Raw genomic sequence first — 12,500 nt, 5'->3', positions numbered from 1 at the left:
ACGTAGCAGTATTTCATAACCAGTTGAAGAGTTAGTTCCATGTAGGGATTTAATTGTAACGTTATTATAAACATTATGTCCTGTTCTTTTTTAAATTGCATAGCAGCACCAAAGTCACGTCCTTTTCTGCATTCAGCATACAAACCAAGGGATTTCATCCACCATTCATTTTTCCATCTACTACACGTACTATCTATTTCGTAAAATGCTTATAAAAATAGTTTTACTTGGTCAAACCAAGCGATTGAACTATGTTTACAATCAGGAGAGACATAACATTTCACCCGGACTGAAACAAAATAAAAAATATTTACTTTTGTATCACTTTAATTTTTTTAATTTTTATGAATTAAAAATCAAATAAAAATCAAATATTAAAATCATAAAGCCACTGAAAATCGAATTGGATCATAGAGGAAGATTGACAGCCCTAAAAATGAATTGAGAAAAATTGGACATTGTAGCCTACTTGCAATATTATTGTCAATCAAATGTCCCCATCAATTGTCAACCAAAGAACCCGAATTGCATCAATTAAAAGCTGAAAATCACAGATGTTTTTAACAGGTAGGCTATATGATGGGATGGTTGTTGTGAGATGTCCAAATTACGCATGGAGAGAATTACAGCATGCATCGCGCAAACTGTATTCAAGGGAATGTGAGACGGGAATCTGATTGGTTTGATTGATGTAACTCCGAGGCATTGCCAGGTATTCCTGATGGCGTACGAGACGGCAGATTTTCTTTATCAGCATAACATGACGAAGTAGTGCTTTTATTGACTGTGTGTACAGTATCAGTGTGGACGTTCCACTGGGCAGCATACAGATGTGCCCACACGCGACAAAAATGAGAAACATCCCTCGTATGAGTGAAGCATGAAAGAGGAGCAGCTGCTGCACCATGTAGAAACAACATGCCCTGTACATTTCTACCCTAAACACATTGCTCCCCAAGGGGCCAGTGAAAACAGGCCTGTCAAAGCCGGTTAGCCAGCCACTACAGACGCACAATGGTGCCTTGTGTGTGGGGGCCAACCAAAATGTTCCTCCGGTTCCCCCCCATTGGCCCATCTCTGCACTGACCAGGATATTTCTCTTTATAAGCACTTCCTTTTTTTATTCCTGTAGCTTTCAATCTCATTCGCTATTCCTCTTTGGGTCCCTTTCTTTCAATTCCTCTTTACCTTGGTCCCATCTTCTCACCCTCCCCCCCTCGCCTCCTGAGTGTGTTATTGACAATCAGTCCCCACTGGCTTGAGCTCTGAGATCTTTAAGGCAGCCTGTGCAATATTCGCTGCTGAGGGTTGAAGCTGGACAGCTTGGATAATTGCCTTTAACTGCCATGCTATATTTTCCAACACAATGTCCTCCTCATTCTCTCAAGCTTCTCTTTCACTTCATTCGACAGAATTTGACTCCGCCCTATCTCTATCTTTTTCATTCAATCACTGCACTGATCTTCTAATCTCCCCACACAATAATGTGCAATACTACAATATGCTATTCTGCCAACATGCATGTGCAATATCTATAAATATGCATTTGGCAATGTGGACTCCGTCTATTTGTTTCAAGAATTTTGTCAGGCCACATGCCGTTTTACGTGCGATCGGGCTGAAACTTTCAGGGGGTGTAAAGAACAACCATGCGGGTGAACTGACAGAGCCAGATTTCTTAATTAGGTTAGATGAATTGCCCTAAATGCTTTAAGGCTGATTGCCCTAAGGCTGAGGCTATAGTTCAGTGGGTTACATGCTGCCACTCCGACGTGCTGCCACTCCGACGTTCTGCCACTCCGAAATATCGGCACTCCGAAATATTGCCACTCAGAAATCCCACCACTCCGATTTCCATAAGGTCCGCCACTCCGAACTTGATTTGACTGTCTGTGAAAGCTGCTGTATAAACATAACTTATTTATTTACTCTCCCAGCCCCACACCAAACCTAACCTCCCCCCATGCCTGAAACCTAACCTCCCCCAGACCCTAACCCAAAACCTAACCTCTTCCACCCCCACGCCTAAACCTAAGGTCGGCACTTCTGAATGGCGGCTCCTTTAGAAAAACGAGGAAGGGCCGACATTTCGAATAATGAAGGCAGGAATTTTCGTAATGACCTTCGTTATTTCGAATCCCACATAGGTTACGCCAAACCCCACATAGGTTACGCTAAAACCACCACCGCAAAGCGTCCTACCTGTCGTTGGCCAGTCGGCAGGAAAGTATCGCGGGACTTCACGAGACTTGGTGACCGAGATCACGTTTGAGGTAATTTGATCCCTGTGCGACTCCAGGAAATGGCCTGGGGCGAAATATCACTGTGGTGGATGTTGAGGGATCAGATTATGATGATATTTGGGGAAAACGGGAATAAAAATAGCTATTTAGATGCAGGAAAGACAGGCTCACACTTGGCCCCAAATCAGCTCCATTTTACAACTGACTTGGACGCTATTGATCTCAAAACAACGGTAGGACGGCCAGAAACGCCGCGGACATCACTGGGTGAGTGGTCAAATCATAATTAATGCCAGGAGATGGGTCCAGGTTAAAAAAAAACGAAATTCTCCTTTAATGCCTCTAATAAATAAACAAAAGAACGAGGTGAACAGACTTTGCTGCGAGGAGCTGTCAGAAAGATTCACCTATCTCAACTTTCTCAACTAACTATCCACACACCTCTCTTGTGCTGCTGACGTATCCTCAGTCTCGCTCCCTTCACGTCTGAAGACGGTAGAGATAGAAACAAACCACGGGGACTTTATTGCTGTCATTACTACAGCCATGCCTAACGCAGGTCACCATCCGAACACAATTGGAACGATACAGGTAACGCTAACAGCGGCTAGCTTCCTATAAACGCTGCTCCACATAGGCTGTCACTTGAGACCTGCTGCGTTATGTCGACAATAAAGGTCCTTACACATCAAGAGCGATGCGAATATACGGCACGAAATTGCGATGCGAGTTTTGACCCACCTGTCAATCACAGCCACAGATGTGTACACGTCGGAAGCAAATTTCTGAAAAATCGACCGTGGTTCGAAAAAATAAACGCCGCAATAACGCTCGGCGAAACTTCGCCGTTGGTATGCACGGTTGCATTGACTGATATAGGTTTGGAAAATATTATTGACGTGCGAATTAATCGCACAAAAAAAACGCTCCCGATGTGTAAGGACCTTAATGGCGGCGGTGGGCGTGCCAGTACGTGAGTGACGTCAATCGAACAAGGTCTATAGGGCAGGTGAGGCTAGGCAGCATATACTGTATATATATATATATTATAAGATATATTATATATTCTATCTTGTATATTTCGTCTAACTTATTGTATTCCTATCTATGTAACTTGTGCAACAACCACACCAAGTCAATTTCCTTGTACAGTGTGCAAGCCTGTACCTGTTGTCTGCGCAGCCCACCACACCTTAATTCAAGGAAAATGACGCTGGTGTATGGGAGTGAACGGAGCGATTTCCCCCGTGATGGGCGTGGCAGATTTCATGCAGTGTCTCTAATAGTCCACCCATCTCTCATTTTGGTTTTGACCATAAACAGTCTAAAAATATTTCTGGATGTTTTTATTTTATTTTATATTTCAGTTAATTCAGGAGCCATCACTGTGTATCCCTATGCATGCAGCAGCGGCGGCCACACATGGCTGGAAAGTGGCCCACACTGGACAGTTATTTACTGGACATCGGACACAGTGTAGGGCCCTCCTTCAGAAAACAAACACATGCAAGACCATTGTTGTGCTTTTGTGTACTTGTTTACTTTTGAATCATAATATAAAGATTGAAGTATGTGATGTTTTTTGAACTGCATGCAACCAGCTCTGAAAGTGAAAATGGGACAGTGATGCGGTTTGTAACTAGACCACAAACCAAAATTGACTCCAACCCTTGCTGCTACAAAAAAGAAATAGAAAACACACACCCACACACACACACGTACACACGCCGCACGCGCACACACACACACGCGCGCACGCACGCACGCATACACACACACATGCACGCACACACAAACAGTATATATATTATGAAAAATGCATTTTAGTGATGCACATGCCATATTTTCAGATCCATTTTTACAGTCTTTTGTGTGTGCTTTGCCTATATTGGATAGGTCACAGTAGAGAGACAGGAAAGATTGGGGGGAAGAGAGAGAGGGGGGATATAACATGTGACAAAGGTCCCAGGCCAAATGTAAGCCCAGGATGTTGGGTTACATGGTACAGTATTAACCCAGGATGTTGGGTTACATGGTACAGTATTAACCCAGGATGTTGGGTTACATGGTACAATATTAACCCAGGATGTTGGGTTACATGGTACAGTATTAACCCAGGATGTTGGGTGACATGGTACAGTATTAACCCAGGATGTTGGGTTACATGGTACAGTATTAACCCAGGATGTTGGGTTACATGGTACAGTATTAACCCAGGATGTTGGGTGACATGGTACAGTATTAACCCAGGATGTTGGGTTACATGGTACAGTATTAACCCAGGATGTTGGGTTACATGGTACAGTATTAACCCAGGATGTTGGGTTACATGGTACAGTATTAACCCAGGATGCTGGGTGACATGGTACAGTATTAACCCAGGATGTTGGGTTACATGGTACAGTATTAACCCAGGATGTTGTGTGACATGGTACAGTATTAACCCAGGATGTTGGGTGACATGGTACAGTATTAACCCAGGATGTTGGGTTACATGGTACAGCAGTGTTTCCCATACATAAAGGAATTTGTGGCGGGCCGCCACAATAATATTTGGACAGCCACAAAATGATGTTGACCAATTATTATTATTTTTTTTTTTACAGTGCACCTGAACGCAACATGCAAGATATCCGCTGAATAAGTGTCCAATAAATGTTCATGTCATTCTGGCCAATACTTCTGTTATAGCATTTCAGTCTGGAATATGGAATATCTTTCAATAATCTATGATTTAGCTGCTAAATTGTCAAATACCGCCATCTGCTCGCTACCCAGGCACTTATGTATGTACTTAACCTAACTAACTTAACCTAACTATCAGGTGTGCACAACATTGTCAGCCTAAACTCCGGCTGACACCCCAAAAACTTACAATCCGCTACAGAAAAATGTATATTGTTTGTTTATTAACTGGCCCCTCGCCTTTCATTTCACGAAAGTGGCAAAGCAAGTTGAGTATCCCTGACCTACTGTATAGGGAGAAATTTAGTTTGTCATTGTAAACCCAGAGCACAGTAATGATGACATGTTCTTACTTAGATCTAGCCTTTTAATTTTGCTCTTAAGCTTTCTCAAAGTACACCAAATTCATGCATTTTATTTTTACTTTAAAATGTTTAAAAAAATCTCGCGGGGGGGCATGACCCTGCACCCCCCTAGGGGTTCTGCGGTCCCCCACCACAAATACTCAAAATCCTGTGGGAAACACTGTACAGTATTAACCCAGGATGTTGGGTTACATGGTATAGTATGTTGGGTTACATGGTACAGTATGTTGGGTTACATGGTACAGTATGATGTGCCTTGTCCAACTGCACAGACTAGTGCTCTCATTTTCATGTTCATTTCAGTGACATTGGTCATAAATATCATTCATTTCTCAGTGGCATTAAAAAGCTCGTGAAAAGTCTTAGATTTACCTTTATGAATCTTGCAGACAGCCTGAAATTGGTACAGCTCATGCCACTGACATGCAAATGAATGCATGACAAGACCCGAATGGCAGCAAAAGTAACAATAATAACAACAACAACAACAACAACAACAACAACAACAATAATAATAATAATAATAATAAACATCTCATTTTAAACCAGGAAAACCCTGTCACCTTTATTCCTTCTATCCCTGTCCTTTATTTTTGTCTGTTCCCCCCATCTTTGTCCCACCCCCGTTCTCCTCTCCTCCCTCCTCTCCTCCTTCCTCCTCCCTCCTCCTCTCCTCTCCTCTCCTCTCCTCTCCTCTCCTCTCCTCTCCTCTCCTCTCCTCTCCTCTCCTCTCCTCTCCCTCCTCCTCTCATCTCCTCCCTCATCCTCTCCTCTCCTCTCTCCTCCTCCTCCTCCTCTCTCCCCGCCCAGTCAGTGCCAGCCTCCACTCTCTTTGTTCTCTGGTAGCCTGTGTAAACCCAGCCTTCAACGTGACGTCACAGACTATATGCCTGTAGCACATAGAGGTCACGTGGAGGCGGGGTTTACCCAGGCTAGTTCTCTGGGTGGGTGTGGCTGATGACAGCAGGCTATAGGAGGCAGTAAAGTAACTCAGGCATTCCTCTAACACTGCCCCAACGCTTTGATGCTCTCAGTAATCTCCAGCACTCCCCATGGCACACACTGGCACAGAGCTACAACGCCTGGGACTACACACACACTCACGCGGGCACGCACGCACGCACGCACACGCGCGCACACACACAGTCACACACACGTGCACACACTGGCACAGAGCTACAACGCCTGGGACTACACACACACTCACGCGGGCACGCACGCACGCACACGCGCGCACACACAGTCACACACACGTGCACACACTGGCACAGAGCTACAACGCCTGGGACTACACACACACACACACTCACGTGGGCACGCACGCACGCACGCACACGCGCGCACACACACAGTCACACACACATGCACGTACGCACGCACACACAAACACACACACACACACACACACGTGCACACACAAACAAACGCACGTACACAAACAAAGAATATACAAAGAGGACAAACGGATACAGACGAAGACACAATCATAAACAAAGATATAGCCTTCCATTTTAGACATGCATAAGGTCAGTGAGGTCAGCACTCACAAAAACAGCAATTACTGTAAAAATGAAGAAGCAAAATGTGATCTTTCCATCTAAATAATGCATAACTCTCAGGCTTACAACAGCAAAAACATCATGGGCAACACGCCCTCCGCTACACATTCACTCCACTGGAGATACTGTGTCTGCCTCTCCTCACTGCTCATCAGCAGTGTCAGGTTCACAAAGCTAAGCACAAAGAGTGGAGAAAGGCTGAGTGGAAGCACGCGCACGCATACGCACACACACACACACACACACACACACACACACAGACACACGCACACACACATGCACACACACACACACACACACACACACACACACACACGCATACGCACGCACACACACGCGCATACGCACGCACACACACGCGCACGCACATGCACACATGCATGCACACACATGCACGCACACGCACACACACACACGCACGCACACGCACACACACACACACACGCACAAGCACACACGCTTGATTACTTCGCTTAAAGTTACTCATCATCATCATTGTCCCTGATTGCGTTATACTGATATCTAGGTATACCTCACAACTTGTACATTGTTTTTTTTCTCCCATAATCATGTGTTATAAAAAATAAAATCCATACATTCATTGAAATAAATTTTGCAAAACATTCTGACCATTAATCATGATTGTTGGTCCCAACAAGAACTCAATTATTTGAATCCAATCCACTTATTGTCGAATGTCAACATTGTGACTGCTTTAAACTACAGCAGACATTCTAAATACAATGAAGTGTTTGTCTATATTGCCAATAATGTCAAAGTTCTGTGATTACGTTTTTCTGGAGGCTAAAATTGCAAAATATGATTACACACAATCAGTGCATCCCTGCTACGTGACACTACAATAATGCATTCACTAGACTGGGTCCCAGGGCTAGGGATGTCACAATACTAGAATTTCTACTTCGATACCGATACCCAGGAAAATATCGATACTCGATACCATTTTCGATACCATGCGGCAGGATGACAACACATCAAGAGGCATAAAAAATAAACAAAGACAGATGGACGATGCACGCTTCTCCATAATCTAGGCCTGATACAACTCATTAAAAATGTTGATCTTACACAGCAGATTACACCTGTTCTAGTCATCAGCCTATCATAACACAGCAGATTACACCTGCTCTAGTCATCAGCCTATCAGAACACAGCAGATTAGACCTGTTCTAGTCATCAGCCTATCAGAATACTTTGAATTTGTTGAAGCAAAATATACCCACCAATGACAGGGAGGGAGAAATCAGTGGTATGTTTGATTTTTCATTAAGAGAAAGCACTGCTGATATTGATACAGTTGCAAATGAGTATTGTATCCGTTTAAATTTTTTAGTATCGATACTTATCGATACTATCGATAGTGATACTTGTTGCAAATGAGTATTGTATCCATTTAAAAATTTTAGTATTGACTTTTATCGATACTATCGATACTTTTGACAACCCTACCCAGGGCTAGGGCTGCAACAACTAATCGATTAAATCGATTAAAATTGATTATTAAATTTGTTGGCAACGAATTTGATTATCGATTCGTTGCCTCGCGATTAGTTGGACCGCAGAGCCATCTGTTTTGTTGATAAAAACAACAGCTGACCGCAGCTGCTGCGGCGCAGTGCTGGCTACGTCACTCCCTGGCCCCACTGTCGCGGAGCCGACTACGTCACTCGCCTTGCGCACGCGCAGTAAACAACAAACAAGTTGAAACATGGCCGAGAACGAGAAAGCAGCTCGACCCAAAACTTCACAAGTTTGGGAGCACTTCATATTAACTCGAAAAAGTCTGTTACGTGCAAAATGTGCAAAGCCGATCTTGCATGGCATGGAAGCACAACGGCCCTGCGTGAACACCTTAAACGCAAACATGTTGGATCATTGGGTGATGCCGGTGAAGGGAGCTCAGCAGCCGGGTAAATTAACTTAGCGTTATACTACTACAAACTCGATATGCATGTAACTAATGTTACATTATTAGACCCATGTGTATTGTTGTTTGAAGTGGAAATGTTCGTCTCACAGCAGATAGTTTGTTTTGTTTATCTAACGATAACAGCCGATGCGCCCGCACCCAGGTCGACAACGTTAACGTTATAGCCGACCGGCTCGTTAACGTTACGTTAGCTTGCTAACGTTAGTGGCAGAGCAGACGTGGTATGTAAACTCAGATAGTTTGTTTCGTTTATCTAACGTTAACAGCTGATGCGCCCGCACCCAGGTCGACAAGCATGGTGTGTTAAGCCGACCGGCTAGTTAACGTTACGTTAGCTTGTTAACGTTAGTGGTAGAGCAGACTTGGTATGTAAACTAAGGCTAAAAGAGGGGTTGTTGTCCCTTGTTCATTGGTGTGTGTGTGTGTGTGTGTGTGTGTCTGTGTGTGTGTGTGTGTGTGTGCGCATCTTAATGTAAGGAGTGAGCTAGGACAAATTGCATTTGAGGCTTCTGTTATATAAAGGCCTTCTTTACATAAGCAATTATCAAGTAAATCATCAATGAGTAGGGATGGGTACCGTTCACATTTGAACCGATACCGGTACGGTACCGGTACCTGGAATTCGGTACGGTACCCAAAACGGTACCATTTTCGGTACTTTACACACTCTATTAACAAAAAAATTACAGTTGTAAAAAAAAAAAAAAGTCCAAACTTCTCAATTTCAACATTGTTCTTTATTTAGCACATTATTTATTTAGCACCAGACAAAATAAAACTCCTCCCTACAATACCTCCCTACCTCTCCCCTCCCAAACCAAGAGTTGTAGCAGCAAGGTTAGTTTAGTGGGCTTGGGGAAATAGTACTTGATGTCCAACACAGCTTCCAGCAGGGCCTGGTCTTCATCTTCAAAGAGCTCCCCAAGTGCTGAAAGTTTCTTCTGTTTATTGAGTGGTATCTGAAAATAAAAAAAGGCATCGTGATTCATCAAGCATTATTTGTGTTATCAATAGAAAGAAGTGTCAGTGCTATGCACATCTTAATAGAAATGACAATTGATTGTTAGTAACATAGCTTAGGCTACACTATGAATAACACACCCATTATCACTCGTCATTATGCAAAATAATAATTTACCTGAACCATATCCACCGCTGAGAAGAGGGTGAATCGTGTCCTCCTGTGCGGCTGTCACTGGCACATGGTTACCTAGCAATGAAAGCAAGAGTGCAACGTTAAATAACACGTCTCACGGTCGGTGATACGAGCTGATGATAATTATTATAGAACGTTAACAACGCTAAGCTATAAAGCTAACTCAGCCAAGAAGACAGTGAAAAGCCCTGTTATCTAACAACCACAACGGCAGTGAAACAACTTATCCAGCTAACGCTAGCAAATTAAATAACGTTACCTGATGTTGTAGAAGTCGATGCCTCTCTCAAGTTCCGTCATCATCCTCCTGCAAGACTTCAGCTAACGTTACAGCTGACGAGCTGAGGAGGTGGCTAACGTTAGCTGCCGTGCGGTGTCTGCTTCATTCACTCAGGTTATCTAACACGTTACAGTCTTCAGCATTTAGCTAAATACATCTTGTGTTTGACCATGCTTCCTCAAGTTTGAGGTGTTTCCCTAGTCAGCTTTGCAATTCACATCACAAATGTTGCAACCAGTGTTGTCTGAGTCTATCTTGGTAAAGTGTAGCCACAGCTTTCGGCTGGCCCTGTTTTGCTTTCAGGATCTTCAGGTAGAGTGACGTATTGACGTAACGCGCTCTCCCGTGTTGCCTTAAGGTTCCGTCGGAATTTCTATTTTACCCACTCTCTTTCTATTACTCAGTTGCGTTCAAGTACCGAAATTTGGTACCGTTCGTTTATATGTGAACTGGTACGGGGCAGTACCGACGTATTTCGGTCGGTGCCTGTAAAAGTACCGAGTTCGGTACCCATCCCTGAGTTTTATTGAGTTTTATGTTAACACATTGACTGCCAGCCCTTTTTTCAATGCTGTAGGTAGGTTGTGCCAGGTTTTTTTTGAGGATTCTGGCTCATTGTACAAGAGCCGAGGATTCTTTTCTGTTAAGACTTCGTGAACACCAATCATCTAAAAAGAACTAATAGAATGTGTGCTTTCTCTGTCTAAAAGAGTTAGTTTGTAGAGTTAGTAGTTATGTAAGCATTAGCAGTTGAATACAGCATGGTTTCAGCGTCAGAAAAATTATTCAGAGATAAACGGCTTTTTGTGAAATTCGATAGAACAGTCACTTTAACCATTCATTTTTGGCATCAGTAAGAGTCAGACATCTAAACAATAGTTTTGAACAGTAATTTCCTCCATAACAGCAGGAAACCCCCCTCTGCTTCCAACTCCTCCCTCCGTGTGTGTTCTCCTCCTGCCTCCCTGGCTCTCCAGCGGGCGTGTCACAACGAAGTTGCTGCTGCCTGGCTGCTGCCTGTTTGAGCGGCCGCTGTTTGAGGAAGTCTGGGTGGACTCGCTCGTTTCGTGGAGTTTTGGTTGAGAGCTTTGATGCGATTCTGGTCATATTTATGCTGCGTGTTTCAAAGTGTGCATCCAATCTATTCTTGGAACCCCCCACCGTTGCCACCGCTGTGCATCAGCGCGAAAGTGAAAGCGTTTTCGCCATCAATTTTACAGTATGAGAACGGCTTGCTCGCGCTTTTCCGTCCAGTTTTGGGTCGCCTCTTTCTACTGTGGAGAGACATGTCGACACTCAGTGGGTCGGTAAAATAGATTATACACATTCAATACCTCCAATTCTGGTGTAGGAGACGTAAAAGGGGTTGATCGATGTCCCACCGTCAAAAAAAAAAAATGTTTATGTAAGCCGAGATATCTCGTCCTTGGCACTCAACGGTTGGATTATGTAAGCCGAGATATCTCGTCCTTGGCACTCAACGTGTTAATAGTGCTGTTAGGCATACTCACTCATACAGTATGAATGCAGTAGTTTGTAGTTAGAATACTGTAGGGTGCACTTTATTTAAGAAGATATGAAGATATCTTTTGCACTTACACCATACATTTGTATATATTTTGTATTCGTTCATGCCCTGTCAAAGCTATTTGATGTAGCAAAGCCCGGTGAGTTTTTGTTTAACAAAAAAAAAGTTGTTTTTCAATAAACGGATGGAAACAATATCAGTGCATTTTTTTATCCGATTAATCGATTAATCGAACAAATAATTGACAGATTAATCGATTATCAAAATAATCGTTAGTTGCAGCCCTACCCAGGGCAAGAGCTAATGTAGGACAAAAACAAAATGACAGTTCCAGGCTGAACAAGTTCAAGATTCAAGATTCAAGATTTTTATTGTCACTCCGTAGTACAAGTATCACATGTGAAATTCTTGTGCTGTGAACTCCATTTACAACATAGTACAAATATAACAGGGCATATGAGTGCAAAAACAACAAGAGACACAACAAGCAATAAGCAATAAGGCAGTAGAGTGAGTTGAACAAACTCCGGCAGCGTAAATCGTTTGCTCTTCAGGTCCTTACACATCGGGAGCGTTTTTTTCGTGCAATTAATTCGCACGTCAATAATATTTTCCGAACCTATATCAGTCAATGCAACCGTGCGTACCAACGGCGAAGTTTCGCTGAGCGTTATTGCGGTGTTTATTTTTTCGAACCACGGTCGATTTTTCAGAAATTCGCTTCCGACGTGTA

General features: G+C 43.3%; 1 protein-coding gene and 1 long non-coding RNA gene across 2 annotated transcripts in view; both read right to left on the bottom strand.

Annotated features, from left to right (window-relative positions):
* Positions 1–12,500, bottom strand: part of dchs1b (dachsous cadherin-related 1b) — a gene marked incomplete at both ends in the record, with an annotated part of 190,882 nt that overhangs the window by 96,026 nt on the left and 82,356 nt on the right. The gene's annotated exons all lie outside the window — the stretch shown is intronic.
* On the bottom strand, positions 9,659–10,591 carry LOC310776430. The gene is made up of 3 exons (XR_014552699.1): positions 10,219–10,591; positions 9,942–10,013; positions 9,659–9,762 (listed from the first exon to the last, which is right to left on the bottom strand). It is a non-coding gene; the product is annotated as an uncharacterized lncRNA (long non-coding RNA).

The sequence above is a fragment of the Poromitra crassiceps genome (assembly GCF_964638095.1).
Source record: "Poromitra crassiceps genome assembly, chromosome: 1".
Classification (NCBI taxonomy): Eukaryota; Metazoa; Chordata; class Actinopteri; order Beryciformes; family Melamphaidae; genus Poromitra; species Poromitra crassiceps.
Note: the sequence above shows the minus strand (reverse complement) of the source record. Positions and strands in the feature narration are given on the sequence as shown.